The 19,794-nt window shown below is 45.5% G+C and overlaps 1 long non-coding RNA gene across 1 annotated transcript; it reads left to right on the top strand.

The window, feature by feature from the left end:
* Positions 1–15,014: 15,014 nt before the first annotated feature.
* On the top strand, positions 15,015–16,056 carry LOC140610901 (uncharacterized). Its single transcript, XR_012012347.1, has 2 exons — positions 15,015–15,249; positions 15,527–16,056. It is a non-coding gene; the product is annotated as an uncharacterized lncRNA (long non-coding RNA).
* The last annotated feature ends 3,738 nt before the right edge of the window (positions 16,057–19,794 follow it).

Genomic DNA, 19,794 nt, shown 5'->3' with positions numbered 1-19,794 from the left:
AGCTATCATCTAGTAGGTTCTTTTTTTTTTTTATCTAGTAGGTTCTTAATATTTGACTTTGCTAAGCATTTTACAGGGATTGTTTCATTTAATTCCTGAAAACAGCCCTCAGAGGTAAGGTGTGATTGTAATACAGGAAGAAACTTGGGGTCAGAGAGCTCAAGGACAATCAGCCAAGGGAGGAATCAGGATTTGAAAGCAGGTAATAGAACTTCTGAGCCTGTGTGTCTCGCTGTATCTACGCCGACCATAAAAACCTCCTTTCGTTACTAACTGGCTACTAATTTTTATATCAGGGCTGGATCAAAAGTTTATTAAAATACCTTTCTGAAAAAACCAAAACCAAAACCAAAACCAAACAAAACAAAAAACCAAAATACCTTTCTGACTTTGGAGATGAACATGCACTGTGTTTTCCTTCGCTTCCCGAGTGGATTTCATTTAAAAGACCTCAGTGCTCAGCAGAGTGCTGGCAGACGGGGAAAAATAAGTCCTGAAGCACCTGCCAGTGTCTGTGGTGTAAATACTCCTGCCATGGATGATTTCGAGCTACCACCATGGTATCGCGGAGTGGGGGGTTAGGAGGAGATGCTCTCTGTTTGGGCCAACCATTGATTTGTGCTTGCATTCCTGGGAGTGAGTAACCTCTAAGGTCATGGCAAATTATTAATTAATTAATTAAAAAAGATTTTATTTATTTATTCATGAGAGACACACAGAAAGAGAGAGAGAGAGAGAGGCAGAGACACAGGCAGAGGGAGAAGCAGGCTCCATGCAGGGAGCCCGATGCGGGACTCAATCCCGGGTCTCCAGGATCACACCCCGGGCTGACAGCAGTGCTAAACCACTAAGCCACTGGGGCTGCCCCAAATTATTAATTTAACACACACACACACGTGCGGTAGATGGCATATACTGCGTGGCTGCTGAACACACCTAGTGGGGTGTGCAGGAGGACCCTTAATCAAGCACATTAATATTTTAGCAGCAAAAATGCATGATGCAGTCACTATAAAGAGGCTCCCATCACTTTGGGTCAAGTTGGCTACCAACTTACCCAGAAGTTCAGAGCTTTTTTTTTGGTTTCAGAATTATGGATGACTCTGTGAACTTGGGTTTTATTTGATACTTTTGCTCTCTTTATATATATTTTTTCAGTGAGCTTGATCTTAACATTTTTTTTCTAGGTTGTCGGGTTTTGTTTCAGGGTTGGGCTGTTTATAGAATGACTGAGAAGTTTTCCATCTATTTGGGAAATCTTTACCCATTTCTCGAACTTTTGAAGGTGGAGCAATGGGATGACTTTCTGGGATTGACCTTTTTGGGAGAGGTTATTTTTTATAATACCTTTAGTCTATTCATCCATGTTTGTTGACTCATTTAGGTGTTCTACTCCTTTCTTTTTTTTTTAAGGTTTTATTTTTATTTTTTAAAAAGATTTTATTTATCTATTCATGACACACACATACACACACACACACAGAGCATAAGTAGGGAAGAGGGTCAGAGGGAAAAGAGTTGGACTCTTTGCTGAGCCAGGACCCTAATGTGGGACTCGATCCCAGGACCTAGGATCATGACCTGAGCCGAAGGCAGATGCTTAAGTAACTGAGCCACGCAGGCTCCCCACAGAAAGCCCCTTTTTATCTAGTTTTAGAAAATTGCATTTGTTTTCTTTCTGTTTCTTAAACTGGTTAGAGATGTGGCTCTTCAGTTTCCAAATTCCTTTTGTGTGTTTTTTGTGTTCTAATTGATTAAGATCTTTGAAATTCATTACAAATTCCTTTCTCAGCTTTGACTATTCCTACTCTTGAGTTGAATGCTTCAGAAGTTTATTTATTTCTACAGTAGCTCAGTAGAGAGAGGTGTGCATTTTATGCAATGTAGGAGGGAGGAGAGTCAGGAGAAGTAAACTTTAGGCTGTGTTTTGAGGGATGGATAGAAGTTTTCTAGCTAGAGAAGTGTTTTTTCCAGTTAAGACACGAGCCACGGAGGGCTGAACGACCCGCTGCATGCTAGAAATGATTACTGGCATGGTGCAGTCAGATGAGCAAATGAGTGGCATTTATAATAATATATTTATCTAGTGTATTTATAAATTATATAATTTAATATATAATATATTAATACATTTGTGGGATTATTTGATTCGATAGTGAGCTCCATGGAGGATTACGGATACCACTATGTCTGTGTGTTTTTTAAAGATTTTATTTATTTATTCCTGAGAGACACATAGAGAGAGGCAGAGACACAGGCAGAGGGAGAAGCAGGCTGTCTTCGGGGAGCCTGATGTGGGACTCGATCCCAGGACCCTGGGATCACGACCTGAGCCGAGGGCAGATGCGCAACCGCTGAGCCACCCAGGCGTCCAGAGACCACTGTTTCTGGGGGCCAATTGCAGGACCCAGCCCAAAATGGGGGGCTTCATAAATATTTATTGAGCAAATACGGATTTCCCACGGTGGCCTGCAGCCTGCCAAGCCTTATTCCGGGCATTGGGGACACAGTAGTGAACAGAGCCTTTCTGATGGGTGGTGCTGGAAGATTTCATTTGGCTGCAACGTAGGTAGCCAGAGAGTGTGTGGTGGGAGGTCAGCAGGGGCAGCCTGAGGGCTTTGCCAGTGGCTGAGCCCTGGACACCCCGTGGACTGTGTTGCATTGAAGAGGAAAAGTCTCAGGGCTGCAGGGCTGCGAACAGACTCTAGGGGGCACGAGCAGAACCTGGGCGGTCAGGGAGGAGGTACAGGTGGGAGGCGAAGGGTGTGCAGAGTCTGAGGGGTACCAGCCAGCTGCGTGTGCAATACAACTACCTTGGATTGAAAGGGGCCACATTCCTTTTATTTTCAGTGGCTTCGTTGAGGCATAAGTGAGCAGGTCCAATATTTTCGTTGTAAGCCTCTTTGCTGCAAAAATCTTTGCCACTTGACTAATTGACCTTAAGGCAGTTTTGCCCTGGAAGTTAAAATTAAAAATAAATAAATAAATAAACAAGGGACATAAAAAGGACATAAACATGAAAAACAAAGAACAAAATTAAAAAGGCTTTATTGTGAAATGGGAAATATTTGAATACATTCTACATGTATAGTGTAGACTCATGGCAATGCTGTGCAAATATCCGATTTTTATTTTGTGGATGGTACCGAAGGACCTGTCTTTGAGGTCTTCCATTCGTAGTATTGTACATGTATGCGTTTGTTGATTCTTCTCGTTTCATATCCCACCTTTTTTTTTCCACTAAAATTTCATCCTTCATTAAGAAAGGTATTGTGTGTGGGGTGCCTGGGTGGCTCATTCTGTTAACGTCTACCTTTGGCTCAGGTCATGATCTCAGGGTCCTAGGATTGAGCCCCTTGTAGGGCTCCCTGTTTGGTGGGGAGTCTGCTTCTCTCTCTCCCTCTGTCCCTCCCCCCTTCTCCTGCTCTCCCTTTCTCTGTTTCTCAAATAAATACATAAAATCTTAAAAAAAAAAAAAAAAAAGATATCCAGGGAAACCTGGCTGGCTTAGTTGGTAAAGCATTTGACTCTTGATCTCAGGATCTGGAGTTCAAGCCAGGTGTTGGATGTAGAGATTACCAAAAAAAAAAAAAAAAAAAAAAAAAAAGGTTGTGGGGGAAAATGCCTGAATTGCTCAATCTGTTAAGAGACAGAGGGATCCCTGGGTGGCGCAGCGGTTTGGCGCCTGCTTCTGGCCCAGGGCGCGATCCTGGAGACCCGGGATCGAATCCCACATCGGGCTCCCGGTGCATGGAGCCTGCTTCTCCCTCTGCCTGTGTCTCTGCCTCTCTCTCTTTCTCTCTGTGTGACTATCATAAATAAATAAAAATTAAAAAAAAAAAAAAAAAAAAAGAGACAGACTCTTGGGATGCCTGGGTGGCTCAGCAGTTAAGCATCTGCCTTCGGCTCTGTCCATGATCCTGGAGTCCCTGGATGAGTCCCACATCGAGTTCCCTGCGGGGAGCCTGCTTCTCCCTCTGCCTGTGTCTCTGCCTCTCTCTGCGTGTCTCTCATGAATAAATAAAATCTTTAAAAAAGATCTTTAATCTTGACATAAATCTTTAAATAAAAATAATCTTTTAATCATTTTATTTAAATTTATTTTAATTAAATTTTATTTAAAAATTAAAAACGTAAATTATTTTATTTAAATTTATTTTAATTAAAAATATTTTAATAAATAAAATAATCTTTAAATAAATAAAAAGATCTTTAATCTTTAAATAAAATCTTAAAAAAAAAAGAGAGAGATGGACTCTTGATCTCAGGTCAGGAGCTCAGGGTTGGTAAAGATGCCAGACCCTCTTCTCCTTGCCCCTCCCCAAAGAAATATATCCCTTTCCAAGTATAGTCTGTGTATTTGTAACTGAGCTTTGTATGGCATCCTGTAGCCTTCTGCACTGTTGTTTGTTTTTGACACATTGTCTCAGGTCCATTGTTCCAAAGTTCTATGGGACACATGGGCTCAAAACTCTGCACCACTGTATAGACCATTATGAGGGCTAAGATGTATTCAACATGAAAATAGGAGTGGTGTGTCAATGGAGAAAGGAAAAAAAAAAACTGTTAACCAGTTTGATGAAGCCAAATTGCCAAATCAAACTGCCAAAAAATTATTTCTTTTTTTTTTTTAACCTTTTATGGTAAAATTGCCTTGTAGCCAATTAGTGATGTGGCCAAAGCGTTTGCGGTGAAAATGTCTACAGGATTTCTACAGATGTTTATGGCAAAAGTACTTAGGTTCCCAAACCGATACACAATAAGTTGCATGTATTTAAGGCAAAAAAGGCTGATGAGTTCTGACCTGTTTGTATACCTGTAAAACCATCATCACAATTAAGATCATGAATGTATGGTCAATCCTCTAAATTTCCTACTGTCCCTACATAATCATTCCCTTCTGTCTCACCCCTGACCCCAGGTCACCAATAAAAAAACACTGGTGTGTTTTCTGCCCGTGTAGACGAATGCACACTTTCCAGTATTTCGTGGAAGTGGAAGCAGCCCTATGTGCTCTTCCTTTCTTTCTTTCTTTCTTTCTTTCTTTCTTTCTTTCTTTCTTTCTTTCTTTCTTTCTTTCTTCCTTCCTTCCTTCCTTCCTTCCTTCCTTCCTTCCTTCCTTCCTTCCTTCCTTCCTTTCTTTTCTTTCTTTCTTTCCACCTGGGCATGAGATCTCACCTGGCATAATGATTTTGAGATTTGTCCCCATTGTTCCGTGTGTCCGTAGTTTGCTCTGTCTCATTACTGAATCACATCCAGCAGCTGGATACCATAACTTCCTTATTCACTCCCCTGAGAATGGACACTGGCTTTGCTTCCGCTTGCTGCCAACTACAGAGGGAGCTATGAATGTTCACGCACAAATATGCATGTGGATCTGTGCATTCAGCTCTTCTGGGTTAATACTCGGGAGTGCAAGGCGCCAAACTGCCCCAAAGAGTTTGTATCATTTCACGCCCCCATCGTCAGTGTATGGCATTCTAGTCCCTTCACCCCCTTGCCCGCACCTGGTAGTGTCCTTGGTTTTAATTTTGGGCCCTGGTAGCTGCAGGGTGGCAGCTCACGGTGCATTTAATTTGCATTTCCCTCGACTAATGATGTCAAGCGTCGTGTTTCAGGTTCTGCAGAGCTTCTCCAGACTCATTTTTGCTTCTCTCACCCTCATGCCCTATACTCTGCACTCACTGTCCTTCCGTTCCCTCTCAGAATGCACTGGAATCATTCCCACCTGATGACCATTACCCCATGGTGTTCTTTTCTTTCTTTCTTTTTTTATCTTTAAAGATTTTATTTATTTATTCATGAGACACACACACACAGAGATAGAGAGAGAGAGAAAGAGAAGAGAGAGAGAGAGAGAGAGAAAGGCAGAGACACAGGAGAAGCAGACTCCATGCAGGGAGCCCGACGTGGGACTTGATCCTGGGTCTCCAGGATCATGCCCTGGGCTGAAGGCGCGCTAAACCACTGAGCCCCCCGGGCTGCCCCATGGTGTTCTTTTCTGCAGTTCTTCCAAGGCCAACCTCTTCTGATCATTCGGGTCTCTTCTTAAATATCTCCTGTTCACAGACCTTCAATACTCTTTAACGAGAGCATGGTGGTTCATTTTGTATTTTTACTGTATTTTTTGTACTTAAAAAATTACCTGTAAATAACACCAGAGTGTAATATCTTAAGAAATATTGTGGCAAGGGACCCCTGGGCGGCTCAGTGGCTGAGCATCTGCCTTGGCTCAGGTCATGATCCCAGGGTCCTGGGATCAAGTCCCGCATCAGGCTCCCCGTGGAGAGCCTGCTTCTCCTTCTGCTTATGTCTCTGCCTCTCTCTATATCTCTCATGAATAAATAAATACAATCTTTTTTTTCTCATGAATAAATAAATACAATCTTTAAAAAATATTTTATGGCAAAAATATAACATAAAATTTACCATCTTAACTGTTTGTAAGTGTGCAGTTCAGCAGCATTAAGTATATTCACTTTTTTTTTTTTTTTTTGTGCAATCCATCTCCGGAAGCTTTTAATCGTGCAAGACTGAAAGTCTAACCCCATTAAAGAGTTTTTCTATTTGTGAAAAATAGACTTAGAGAAAACTGACTAGTTACTTCTAATTCCATTACTTTATGTTAATCTCTGTCCAGCATCTGTCACCCAGCACAATCTGAAAATTACTTATTTATTTTTGTGGTTATGGTCTGTCTTCCTCACTAAGACATGAATTTGTAAGGGCAAGGACTATGTCTTCATCACTTCTTCTTTTTTTAGATTTTGTTTATTCATGAGAGACACACAGAGAAAGGCAGAGACACAGAGAAGCAGGCTCCTCACAGGGAGCCCAATGCAGGACTCGATCCCAAGACCCCAGGATCACAACCTGAGCCAAAAGCAGATGCTCAAAAAAAAAACAAAAAAAAAAAAAAACAAAAAAAAACAAACAAAAGCAGATGCTCAACTGCTGAGCCACCCAGGCATCCTTGTCTTCATCACTTCTGTGCTCAGTACATTTTTTTTTTTTTCTAAAATGTTAACTAACGTGTAACATTCATTTTGCTCGGAACAGAGGATGGTGAAGTTGGATTTCATTTTAAAAGCTGTGTATTGCTCGTAGGAATTTAAAATACTGCAGACACTGTGGAAAACAATATGGCAGTTTCTCAAAAAATTAAAAATAGAAATGCCATACGATCTAGCAATTCCATTTATGGGTACATACCCCCAAAAATTGAAAGCAGGGGCTTGAAGAGATAGTTGCACACCCATGTTCATAGGGGGCATTATTCACAATAGGTGAAAGGTGGAAGCAACTCAAATACCTATTGATGGGGACACCTGGGTGGCTCAGTTGGTTAAGGGTCAGCCTTCAGGTCAGGATCTCGGGGTCCTTGGGTCGAGCCTCGTATCAGGCTCCCCCCTGCCTGCTGCTCCCCCAGCTTGGGCTCTCTCTCTCTGACAAATAAATAAATAAAATCTTAAAAAAATTTTTAAATAAAAAAAAGTCTATTGATGTGCACGGAGAAACCAAATGTGGTGTATCCATATAATGGAATATTATTCAGCAAAAATGGAAAGACATTTCGTTACCTGCTACAACATGGCTGAAACTTGAAGATCTAATTCCTGGTGAAACAAAAGGACAGCTACTGTAGGATTCTATATATATATATATGGAATTATATCTATGATTCCTACAGTCATCAAATTCACAGGGACAGGAAGTAGATGGTGGAAGCCAGGGGCTGGGGGAGGGGGATGGGGAGTTAGTGTTTCATGGGGACAGAGTTTCAGTTTAGGAAGATGAACACGGTCTGGAGATGGATGCTGGTGATGGTTGCACAACAGCGTGAATGTACCAAATGCCACTGAGCCAGACACCTCAAAAAATGGTTAAAATGGTACATTTTTGTGATGTGTGCTTCTTTGCCACAATTAACTGTTTTTCACAATTAAACAGTGTTCAATTGTTTAAATTGGAAAAAAAAGTAGTACATATTGTAAAATAATAAATAAATAAATAAATAAATAAATAAATAAATAAATAAACCCAAACCCAACAACCCCAAAATAGAGGATGCAGAATTCCCCACGGTGAATTGGCATGGCAGCGATTACCATTTGTATACGGTCCCAGGATGCTGTAAACACCCAGACGCACCTGTACCTATATTTTCTTAGGTTCTCTGTCTATACTCAAATAAATAATACCCATATATTTTGCCAACATGGAATTGTACTATGCATAATTTTCTGCCCTTTTTTTTTTTCTGTAATAATAGGTCATGTGCATCCTCCCATGTCATTATCTGAAAAACAGGACTTGGCATGCTCCTTTTAAGGGTGGTATTATATTCTGTGGCAGGACTTGGCAAACTTTCTTCAAGGGCCAGAGAGCAAATATTTAGGCTTTGCAGAGCCAAATGGTCTCTGTTGCAACCACTCGCTTCTGCTTTCGGCCCCACAAAAGCAGTCACAGGCCAAACAGAAACAAATGGGCGTGGCTCTGTGCCAATAAAACTTTATTTGCAAAAGCCGACCCTTGGCCTACAGCGTGAAGGTTCTTTAGTATTTATTTACTTAGTCCCCTGCAATGGATCCTTGGGTTTTCCCCCTCTCCCCCTTCAGGATTGTTGCAGCAAACATGTGCAGGCATCCCAGGGATGGCAGAGGCATGGGGCGGAAGGGGCCGTCTCTGAATCATCGTTCATCAACCCAAGAGAGCCCATTTTACAGATGTGGAAACTGAGGTCCAGAGATAGTAACGAAAGTGGGCAAGACAGGACCAGAATGTTGCAGTTTACCCTAAGTGACATCCTAACCGGCTCAATTCCTCACCCAGTATAGTTTTATCCACCCCCCCCACCCCCCCGCCGTGTGCCATTGAGCACCTTCACATTTCTCAGCCAAGGAGAGACAAGGGTTTTTCCATCTAGGGCCAGGTGGGCCGGGAGTGGGAACCTACTCAGAATAAAGCCGGTTTATTAGCTACTGCCTGTTTTGGACCTGCCCGATGGTCACAGCAGATGTGACTTCCCACTGCCCTTTGGGTTCTCCTGGGCTGGAAACGAGCACTGAGGTCTCAGGCCCATTCTTTGGACCAGGGGCCAGGCCACAGAGGAGAACTGTAAGGCTGGGGCTGAGTTCTAGAAGTTTTGTTGGCTGTCGATAGTCTGATGGTGATGGTGGGAGATAATTATTTTATGTCTAGGGCGGTTTACGATGTTCCATTTTTTTCAATGAAATTTACAGAAGGTTCCATATTCTCTTCCGTTGATGGTCTCGAGAAATAATCCTGGGCTGGTGTTTCCTGAACATTTGCTATATGCTGGGGTCTGTGTTAGTGCATAGCCTGCCTTGTCTCACTTAATCCTCATTAAATAAATAACCCACAGACCTAGGGGCCAGATCTGAAGTTCTCACGCTGGGCGATGAGGCCCTGTGGTATGTGAGCATCACCCCTCACCCGTCCGACCTTCGCCTCTCACTCTGCTTCAGCCGCATCATCACCTCCTGCTGTTCCTCCAACAAGCCAGCACCACCCTGCCTCAGGGCCTTTGCACGGGTTCCTTCTTCCTAGAATGCCCTTCCTCCGGATACCCACACGATTCCCTCCCTCCCTCCTTTCCCATCTCTGCTCAGATGTTGCCACTTCAGAGAGGCGCTCTGGATCTTCCTCTTTAAGGCTGCCCCCCAGCCACGTCTCTATCCCTGTTTTATTTTTCTCCGTGGCGTACACCCGTCTGATGGACTCTGTATACGTCAGTTACTCATTTTGCTTCTTGTGTGTTGCCCTCTGCTGCCACACGAGAAAAGGACGTTTTCTGCTTCCTTCCGCTGCTGTGTCCACCTCTGGATCCCCAGTCTTGGCACACAGTAGGCGCTCAATAATATTTGCAGAGTGAATGTACCAGGTAAGTGCTGTTTTATTTATTTTTAAAATTTTATTTATTTATTTATTTATGATAGTCATACAGAGAGAAAGAGAGAGAGGCAGAGACACAGGCAGAGGGAGAAGCAGGCTCCATGCACCGGGAGCCTGATGTGAGACTCGATCCCCGGTCTCCAGGATCGCGCCCTGGGCCAAAGGCAGGCGCCAAACCGCTGCACCACCCAGGGATCCCGTAAGTGCTGTTTTAAAGAGAAGGTTGTTGCCAAACGGGGTCCAGAGAAGTGAAGGGACCTGAGATCACGCTGAGCTAAGTGGTCCAGTGGACTGGGACATGGACTTGCTGGTGCCCACTCAGGTTCCTGTCTCGGCTCTGGGGGCTCATCCCCCACTCACGCTTTCTTACCGAGAGCTCACGCCTGTGGCCTTCAGTCTGCCTTTGGCTCTGGAGTGGGGCTCTCCCGGAGCTGAGCCAGAAGTGCCTGGAAGCCTCCCTGCCTCCTTACCTCCTTACCTGTCACGGCCCATAGCTAACCAACTGACTGGTGCAGAAGCGCAAAGCTCAACTGCCTCCCATGGAGACAGAACAGACTCTGAGACACAATTTAGACTCCAGAGCTCCCCACAGGGTGGGAGCGTCTCTTTAATAAGCCCTTGCATCCAAATCCTTGCTTCTGGGAGAAGCCACCCCATGGAATCCCTGAATCCCCAGAGCCCAGTTAGTGCAGGCATGCAGCAGGTGCTTCATGAATGCTGGGCAAAGCCAGCTTCTCACTCCACACACCCTCCCGGGGTCTGCTCATCCTCTGCCGTGGTGTAGGGATGACTCTGTCTCCTGTCTCACCCTGGGCTCTAATATCTAGCTGGATAACTCCCTCTGGGCATTCCCCCCCATCCCACTCAGCATATCTCCAAACTGGACTCAAGATCTTCCTTCACCTGACATGCTGCAGATGCATGGGCAGAAACATGGAAAGAATCGGAATTCTGACTCTGCTGAATTGAAGAGCCCCGGAGCCACCCAACATCAAAATTCCTCCTTCCAAGACATAATATGTCCCCTTAGGGTTTTTCTTCTTAATGAAATATAATTGTGTAAATTTGAGGTGTACAACATGTTGATTTGATACATTTGTGTAATGCAATATGATTACCACCGGTAGCGTCATGTTACTTAATTATAATTTCTTTTTTGTGGTGAGAACAATTAAGATCTAATCTCTAAGCAGCCTTGAAGTTTATAATACGTATTGTTGACTATCATCACTATGTTGTGGATGAGATCGCCAGAACTTATTTATCTCCTAGCTGCAGGTTTGTACCCTTAAACATCATCTCCCCAGCTCTCCCGCCCCCGGCCCCTGGTAATCACCATTCTATTCTGTTTTTATGAGTTCAGCCTTTGTAGATTCTTTATAAGTGAGATCATACAGTACTCGTTTCTTAAGATTTCAGCCACTCGGGATCCCTGGGTGGCGCAGTGGTTTGGCGCCTGCCTTTGGCTCAGGGCGTGATCCTGGAGACCCGGGATCGAATCCCACGTCGGGCTCCTGGTGCATGGAGCCTGCTTCTCCCTCTGCCTGTGTCTCTGCCTCTCTCTCTCTCTGTGACTATCATAAATAAATAAAAATTAAAAAAAAAAAAGATTTCAGCCACTTAAAAAAATATTTTATTTATTTATTCATGAGACACACACACACAGAGGCAGAGACACAGGCAGAGGGAGAAGCAGGCTCCCTGCGGGGAGCCTGATGTGGGATTCGATCCCAGGACCCCGGCATCCCGACCTGAGCCAAAGGCAGATCAGATGCCCAACCACTGAGCCACGCAGGCGCCCCAAGTGAGATCATACAGTACCCATTTCTTCAGATTTAAGCCGCTTCTGGATGGCGTTTCTAACACTTGCAGCTTGATAGTATCTGAACTGACGCCTCTGCTCCCGGCTTACAAACTCCGTGGATGTGCTGATGAATGGGCTGCCCATCCGCATTACCTGGGACAGAGGTGAGCATCAGGCGTTGTAGGAACAGAAGGGAGCTCACCCACTGAGCTGCGAGCTTGGGGCTGGTCGGGGAAATCTTCTCCCAAGTGGTTATCAGTAAACAGGCAAAGGAGAGTTAGTTGGGCTGAAAGAGAGAACTTTGTAGGCAGGAGAAACAGCGCGTGCAAAGGCTCTGAGGCTGGAAAACCTTTGCTCTGTTCACCTCTGCAAAGAGTCGGGAATGGCCAGAGCACAGGATGCCTGTGCTGTGGGGAGAGGCGAAAATAAGATTCCCAGCTGGCCAGGAGCCTTGCCGGTTGTGCTAAGGTAGACTTAGATTTTAGCTGAGGGCGCTGGAGAGCCACAGGAGGTTTCCAGCTGGGGAGTGCTGGGGTCCGAGCCCCTGTGGAGGAGGCCAGAACCTCGATTTACTCATCTGCGGAATGGGAATAATAATATTACCTGCCACATACGGACCTTGGCGGGAATATATATGGTAATGCAAGCTAAGGGGTTGATTCAATGCATAGCACGTGAGGAAGCCTCCAGTAATTTCAGAGTGAGCGGATAGCAGGAGAAGAGAAGAGGAAGAGGCCCAGGGCCTAGTGGTGAAGGATGCCTGCATTCAGAACCCAGGCTTCGCACTCGCTCCCTTGCCGGCTGTGTGAACATCACCGCCATGCCTCAGTTTCCCCGTCTGTAGGATTGGAACAACAGTAGGATCCCCACAGCACGCTGTTCATGAGGATTCAAGGCTCTGGCCCCGTGAACGCCCCCTCAGCGTTATTCACTCCACGAGCATGTGTGTCAGGGAGTCTTACCTCCTCCTCGGCTCCCACCACACTCTTATTTACTTGGTAATTTTTTCTTCACTTGAATCCCTTAAGTTTATTTCTAGCTTCATAGTGTAGTAAAATGTGCGTAACGTAACATTTATCACCGAAACCACTGTAGCTGTATGGCCGTGCGGCATTAAGCACACTCACGTGGTTGCGCAGCCACCCCCCCACCATCCGTTTCCAGAACTTTCCATCTCCCCAAACTGAACCTCTGTCCCCAGGAAGCGCTGACCCCCGCCCCCTGCCCCACCCCTGGCTCCCACCACCTCCTCTCTGTCTCTGTAGACGGGCCTCCTCTGGGGACCTCCTGGGAGGGGGGTCGTGCAGGAGGGTCCTTCTGGGTCTGGCCTGTTTCCCTGCACAGTGTCCTGCAGGTTCCCCCTGTTGGTAGCAGGTGTCAGAATGTCCTTTTTCAAGGTTGATTGATATTCCATCGTGCGAATGGGCCACATTCGGCTCATCTGTTTATCTATCGACAGACGTTTGACGCTGCTATGAAGGTGGGTGTGGGGGTATCTCCTTGAGGCCCTGGCTTCAAGGCTTCTGAGTATCTGCCCGGAACCGAGATTGTTGCATTCATCGTGTGTTACAAAAGGTTTCATTTTTGAGCAACTGCCAAGATGTTTTCCACGGTGGCTACACCATTTTACCTGAGAGTCCACTCTTGGCCCATGGCGCGTTCTCCGCCCACAGCCAGCTGGATCTCAGACCAGGAATCATCCATCCCCTCATCCATAAAAGCTTCTCACTCACCTATTGTGCTCTGGGGCTAGTGGGGCTCAGCACAGAGACACCCACCTTCCTGTAGCTTATGGTTGAGAGGAGGGAGCCAGGCAACACGTGATGAAAATATACAACCCATGGTATCCTCAGATGGTGATGACTACAGGGGAGAGAGATAGAGAGAGGGTGACAGAAATCACTGGGGGTGAGGGTGTGATGCAGATTTTAAAATAGGGTGGTCAGGGGCACCTGGGTGGCTCAGTGGTTGAGTGTCTGCTTTCGACTCAGGGTGTGATCCCGGGGTCCTGAGATCGAGTCCTGCCTCGGGCTACCCGCAGGGAACCTGCTTCTCCCTCTACCTATGTCTCTGCCTCTCTCTGTGTGTGTCTCATGAATAAATAAATAAAATATTTTTTTAAAAAATAGGGTGGCCAGGGATCCCTGAGTGGCTCAGCGGTTTAGCGCCTGCCTTCAGCCCAGGGCGTGATCCTGGAGTCCCGGGATCGAGGCCCATGTCGGGCTCCCTGCATGGAGCCTGCTTCTCCCTCTGCCCGTGTCTCTGCTTCTCTCTCTCTCTCTCTCATGAATAAAAAAAAAAAAAAAAAAAAGGGTGGCCAGAGAAGTCCTTGCTGAGGTTAACATTTAAGCAGAGATCAGAAGGGAGGGAGGGAGGGAGCCCTGTGGGTATCTGTGGGAAGAGTGTTCTAGGCAGAGGGCACAGCCCTGTGCAAAGGCCCTGGGGCAGCACAGAGTTTGGTGTGTTGGAGGAACAGGGAGGAGGCTGTGTGGTTGGCGCAGTGAGTGAGGGAGAGACGGGAGGAGGGTGAGGCAGGGAGGAGACAGGGTGAAGGTCCTGCAGGGTCTTGTGGGCTGAGAGAGGACTCAGACACCTCTACCCCCCAAAGTGGGAGCCTTGGAAGGCCTTCGGCCAGAGGTCAGGACCTAACTTGGGTGCTCACGGGCGCCCTCTGGTGGCTTCTTCAGGGAGGACAACCCGTGGGATTTAAGAGCCCTCCCCCCGTGGGGGGGGGACATGGGGCTGGGGGGGTCTGTACTGGACCCCCCCCCGCGATGATGATAATGACTTGAACTAGGTTGGAGACCGCAGAGTTGGTGAGAAGTGTTTAGATTCTAGATGGATGTTGCAGGTGGCACCAGGAGCAATGTCTGGAGGACTGGGGGGGTGTGACAAGGTGGCCCTAATGACTATTTGGGCCCGTGCAATGGGAAAGGAGGAGCCTCCACGGGCCCAGACGGGAAGGATGATGCGGGACCAGAGCACAGTGGGCAGAATGGCGTTCGTCCCTCCTGCGGCTGGCTTCCCATCACACTCAGGGTTCCTCCCAACCCTCCCTCTCTGACCCAGCAGGCTGAGACCACTCCCCCATCCCCTCATCTATGGAGGTGGGGAGGGTGGTGTGTGTGTGTGTGTGTGTGTGTGTGTGACCCTCCCTCCCAGTCTCCTCTTTGAGCCTTGCACGCAAAGCCCACGTGTTTCCTCTCCTCCACCTTGGACGCCTGTGCACCTGTTCCTTGCTGGGCACGCCCCCACCCCCACCCCCATCCCCCTTTCCGCGTGGCCTTTTGCTTCCATTCTCAGAGACCTTCTTTGTAAGTAGAGATGGTGGCAGAGTTACTGTCATCAAAGATTGTATGCTTGGGGGGGGGGAGGGCTTGATGTCTTCTGTTTCCAAACTCGTGGTGGCAGCAGGAACGTAAAAGCCGCATACAAGAGGATGCCACACTTGCCTTCCCTTCGGTGCGTGGTCACACCGCGGGAAGGTCTCGAGTGGTATGGCGCAGGGCTCGTCATCGACTCTCCGGCAGGTAGTTGTTGTTGTTGTTGTTGTTGTTTTTTTAAAGATTTATTTATTTATTCATGAGAGACACAGACACAGGCAGAGGGAGAAGCAGGCTCCATGCACGGGGAGCCCAACATGAGACTCGAACCCGGGACTCCAGGATCAGGCCCCGAGCTGAAGGCAGGTGTTAAACCACTGAGCCACCCAGGGATCCCCAGTCTTTTTATTCTTATCAGATCGTGCTGTTTTATTTTGTTCAGAGCACTCACTGTGATCTGCCCTTATCTTCCTTATTGCCCCAGGTTTATTGCTGGCTTTCTAGACTGTCACCTGTACAAACAAGGGCAGAGATCTTGTTTGTTTTACTTGAAGTCACATCCGCAACGTGGAAAGCAGAATAATGGCACCTCCAGAGATGTTTACTTTCCGATCCCTGGAACCCACGAACATGCCAGGTTGCGTGGCAGGGGGGCTTAAGGTTGTTGATCAGCTGACCCGGAGATGGGGAGATGGGGAGATGATCCTGGATTATCTGCGGGATCCCACTGTAGTCACGAGCATCCTTAAATGTGGAGGAAAGAGGCAGGAGAGAGGAAGCCAGAGGGTTGGCAGCGTGCAAAGGACTTGGCCTGACTGGCGGCTTTGAACGTGGAGGAATGATCTAGGAGCCGAGGCGCCTAGAACCTGGGAACGGCAAAGGAACGGCTTTTCTCCTAGAACCTCCAGAAGGAAGAAGAACCTGTGGACACCTTGATTTTTTTTTTGCTTAGCCGGACAGTTTTGGATTTGCGGCCTCCAGAAGAACTGTGAGATAATAAATGTGTTGTCTTGAGCTACCCAGTTTGTCGTGATTTGTTGCAGTAACAATAGGAGATGGACACACTCAGCTTGGCACCTAGTAAGTGCTCAATTAATTAAAAAAATTTTTTAAGAGAGAGAGAGATAGAGAGAAAATGAGCGGGGTGGGGAGGGGCAGAGAGAGAGAAAGCATCTTAAACAGACCCCATGCCCAGTACAGAGCCTGACGTGGGGCTCCATCCCACGACCTGAGCCCAATTGTAAGAACCGGACACATGACCCATCGAGCCACCCAGGCACCCCTCAATTAGTATTTGTTAAACAAATGATTGGCAGGTGACTTCAAGACTCAGAACTGGAGATGGTACAGTAAACCTTAAGTTAACTGGGCTGCTGGGCAGCCAGGAGTAGGGTGGGGATCATGGAGTCACTGGGGGTCACCTCTGGGTCAGGTCAACCCTCAGCACTGGGCGTGAGGGGGTGTGGAGTTCCAGGGCAAAACTGGCAAATGCCCTCCGTGGGAACAGTTTACAAACACAAAAGGGGTTTCTTGATCACCCCCTACCCCCCAAACTGCTGTTTTCTCTGAATCCCATTGATGCTGGCTGGCTAAGGTGTCCAAAGTGTGTTCTATTTCTTCTTCTTTTTTAATATTTATTTATTTATTTATTTATTTATTTATTTATTTTATTTATTCATGAGACACACACACACACACACACAGGCAGAGACACAGGCAGAGGGAGAAGCAGGCTCCATGCAGGGAGCCCGACGTGGGACTCGATCCCAGGACTCCAGGATCACACCCTGAGCCCAAGGCAGACACTCAACTGCTGAGCCACCCAGGCATCCCTCTTCTTCATTTTTCAATCATCTTAGAGTCTAAAATAATTTTATCATAAAAACTTTTCAGCATAGTGTCAAGTTTACAGAAAAATTGAGCAGGAAATAGAGGAAATACTTTTACCCCCGTTTCCCCCTCTCCTCTCAATTTTCCAAATTATGAACATCTTGCATTAGGTGCATTTGTCACACAGATGAGCCAACTTGATGCATTATTATTAACAAAAGTCCATAGTTTACATAAGGTTTACTCCTGATGTTGTACCTTCCTTGTTTTTTATTCTTTTATTTTATTTTTAAAGAAGATTTTATGTAGTTGGGATCACACAGCATGTAGACTTTGTAGAGTGGGTTTTTTTTCTACTCAGCAATGTGTATTTAAGGTCCCTCCTTTTAGGTGGGTTTTTTGTTGTTGTTGTTGTTGTCGCTTAAAAGTATCATGTTAAATATAAACCTTGCCATTTTGACCATTTTTAAACGTACAATTCAATGGCATTCAATACATCACAATATTTGCGCAACAAGCATCACCACTACCCATTTCCAGAGTTTTTTTCCTTCAGCTTTCTTGATTATAATTGACAAGTAAAATTGTCTATATTTAAAGTATACAATGTGATGACTTGACATATGTATACTTTGTGAAATGATTGCCACAACTCGATTAACCAACAGCCATCATTTCACATAGTTATGTTTTTTGTTTGTTTGTTTTGTTTTGTTCTGTTTTTTTGGTTGTGAGGACGCTTATATTATACTCTCTTAGCAGATTCTCAGAGCGCTTTTTTTTTTTTAAATCATCCCAAACCAAAACTCTATGTAGTTCAACAACCACTCATTATCCCCCTTCTGCCTCCAGCCCCTGGTAACTTCTAATAGACTTTGTGTCCCTGAATTTGAAGACCTTGGATACTTTGTACAAGTGGAACCGCACACAATTTGTCCTTTTGTGTCTGGCTTATTTCATTCACCATATCTTTGGGATTCACCCCTGTTGTAGCAGTTGCCAGAAAGTCATTCCTTTTTAAGGCTGAAAAATACTACACGTATGGATGCACCACACTGTGTTCTTATCCCTTCATCCATCATCCATCAACAGACATTGGGTTGTTTCCATCTTTTTTTTTAAATATTTTATTTATTTATTCATGAGAGACACAGAGAGAGAGAGAGAGAGAGAGAGAGAGAGAGAGAAGCAGAGACACAGGCAGAGGGAGAAGCAGGCTCCATGCGGGGAGCCTGATGTGGGACTCGATCCTGAGACTCCAGGATCACGCCCTGGAACAAAGGCAGGCACTAAACCGCTGCGCCACCCAGGGATCCCCATCCTTCCATCTTTTGGCTTCTGTGAACAATGCTGTTGTGTACATTGGTTAAAACCATCTGAGTTCCTGCCTTTAATTCTTTTGGGGGTGTATATCTTAGAGTGGGATTACCAGATCACACAGCAATCTTCGTGTCTTATTGTACCCTATATTTAAACTGGTGAATTTACTAGATGGACAATGGCATCTACCTGTTATTTTCACTCATGTTTCTTTGGTTAGAAGTAAAACCGAACCTTTGGCACCTTGGCAGTTTTATTTTCTCTTGGAAACAGTCCCTTGATACCATTTGCTTGTTATCTGGAAGGTGGAACCCTTATCAACTTCAAAACACCCTTTATATGTATAGGGTCCATATATAGATATGGACCTCTTTGGTATCTTGCTTGTGGAATATATTTCCCCATTCCGTTGCTTATATTTTCATTTTGGTCATTTCTTTTTGGATATGCAGACATTTTTATTTTCATGAAGTGAAATCCTGATGTTGTTATTATCCGGTTTTTGGTGATATTATGCTTAGCAAGTGCTTTCTCTTGGAAGATTGACACACGCCTAATTCTATACTCATCTAGTTTGTTCTGACAGGCTAGACCAATCTTAAGTTTAGCAAATTTTTTTTTCTTTTTTTTTTAATTTTTATTTATTTATGATAGTCACAGAGAGAGAGAGAGAGGCAGAGACACAGGCAGAGGGAGAAACAGGCTCCATGTACCGGGAGCCTGACGTGGGATTCGATCCTGGGTCTCCAGGATCACGCCCTGGGCCAAAGGCAGGCGCTAAACCACTGCGCCACCCAGGGATCCCAAGTTTAGCAAATTTTTAATGTGGCAAATTCGACTTAAAGTCTTTTTTATACATTAAAAATTTTTAATTTTAATTTTTATTATTTTTTAATACATTTAAAAAAAGATATTATTTATCGGGATGCCTAGGTGGCTCAGTGGTTGGAGTGTCTGCCTTCGGCTCAGGGTGTGATCCTGGAGTCCCGAGATGGAGTCCCACATCGGGCTCCCTGCATAGAGCCTGCTTCTCCCTCTGCTTGCGTCTCTGCCTCTGTGTGTGTGTGTGTCTCTCATGAATAAATAAATAAAATCTTTATTTTTTTTTTTTTTTTTTTAATTTTTATTTATTTATGATAGTCACAGAGAGAGAGAGAGAGGCAGAGACACAGGCAGAGGGAGAAGCAGGCTCCATGCACCGGGAGCCTGACGTGGGATTCGATCCTGGGTCTCCAGGATCGCGCCCTGGGCCAAAGGCAGGCGCTAAACCGCTGCGCCACCCAGGGATCCCTTTTTTTTTTTTTTTTTTTTTTTAAATTTTTATTTAAAAAAATAATAAAGATATTATTTATTTATTTGAGAGAGAGAAAGAGAGCACCAGCAGGGGGAGAGGCAGGCAGAGGGAGAAACAGGCTCCCTACTGAGCAGGGAACTCAAATGTGGGGCTTGATCCCAGGACTCCAGGGATCGTGACCCAAGCCAAAAGCAGAGGCTTAACCGATTGAGCCATCCAGGCTCCTCTAAACTCTTTTTTAGATCTAGCTTTTATTTCTTTGTTATTTTAAAAAAAAGATATATTTATTTGAGAGAGAGTGCACATGA

Source organism: Canis lupus, chromosome 19, assembly GCF_048164855.1.
Source record: "Canis lupus baileyi chromosome 19, mCanLup2.hap1, whole genome shotgun sequence".
NCBI lineage: Eukaryota > Metazoa > Chordata > Mammalia > Carnivora > Canidae > Canis > Canis lupus.
Note: the sequence above shows the minus strand (reverse complement) of the source record. Positions and strands in the feature narration are given on the sequence as shown.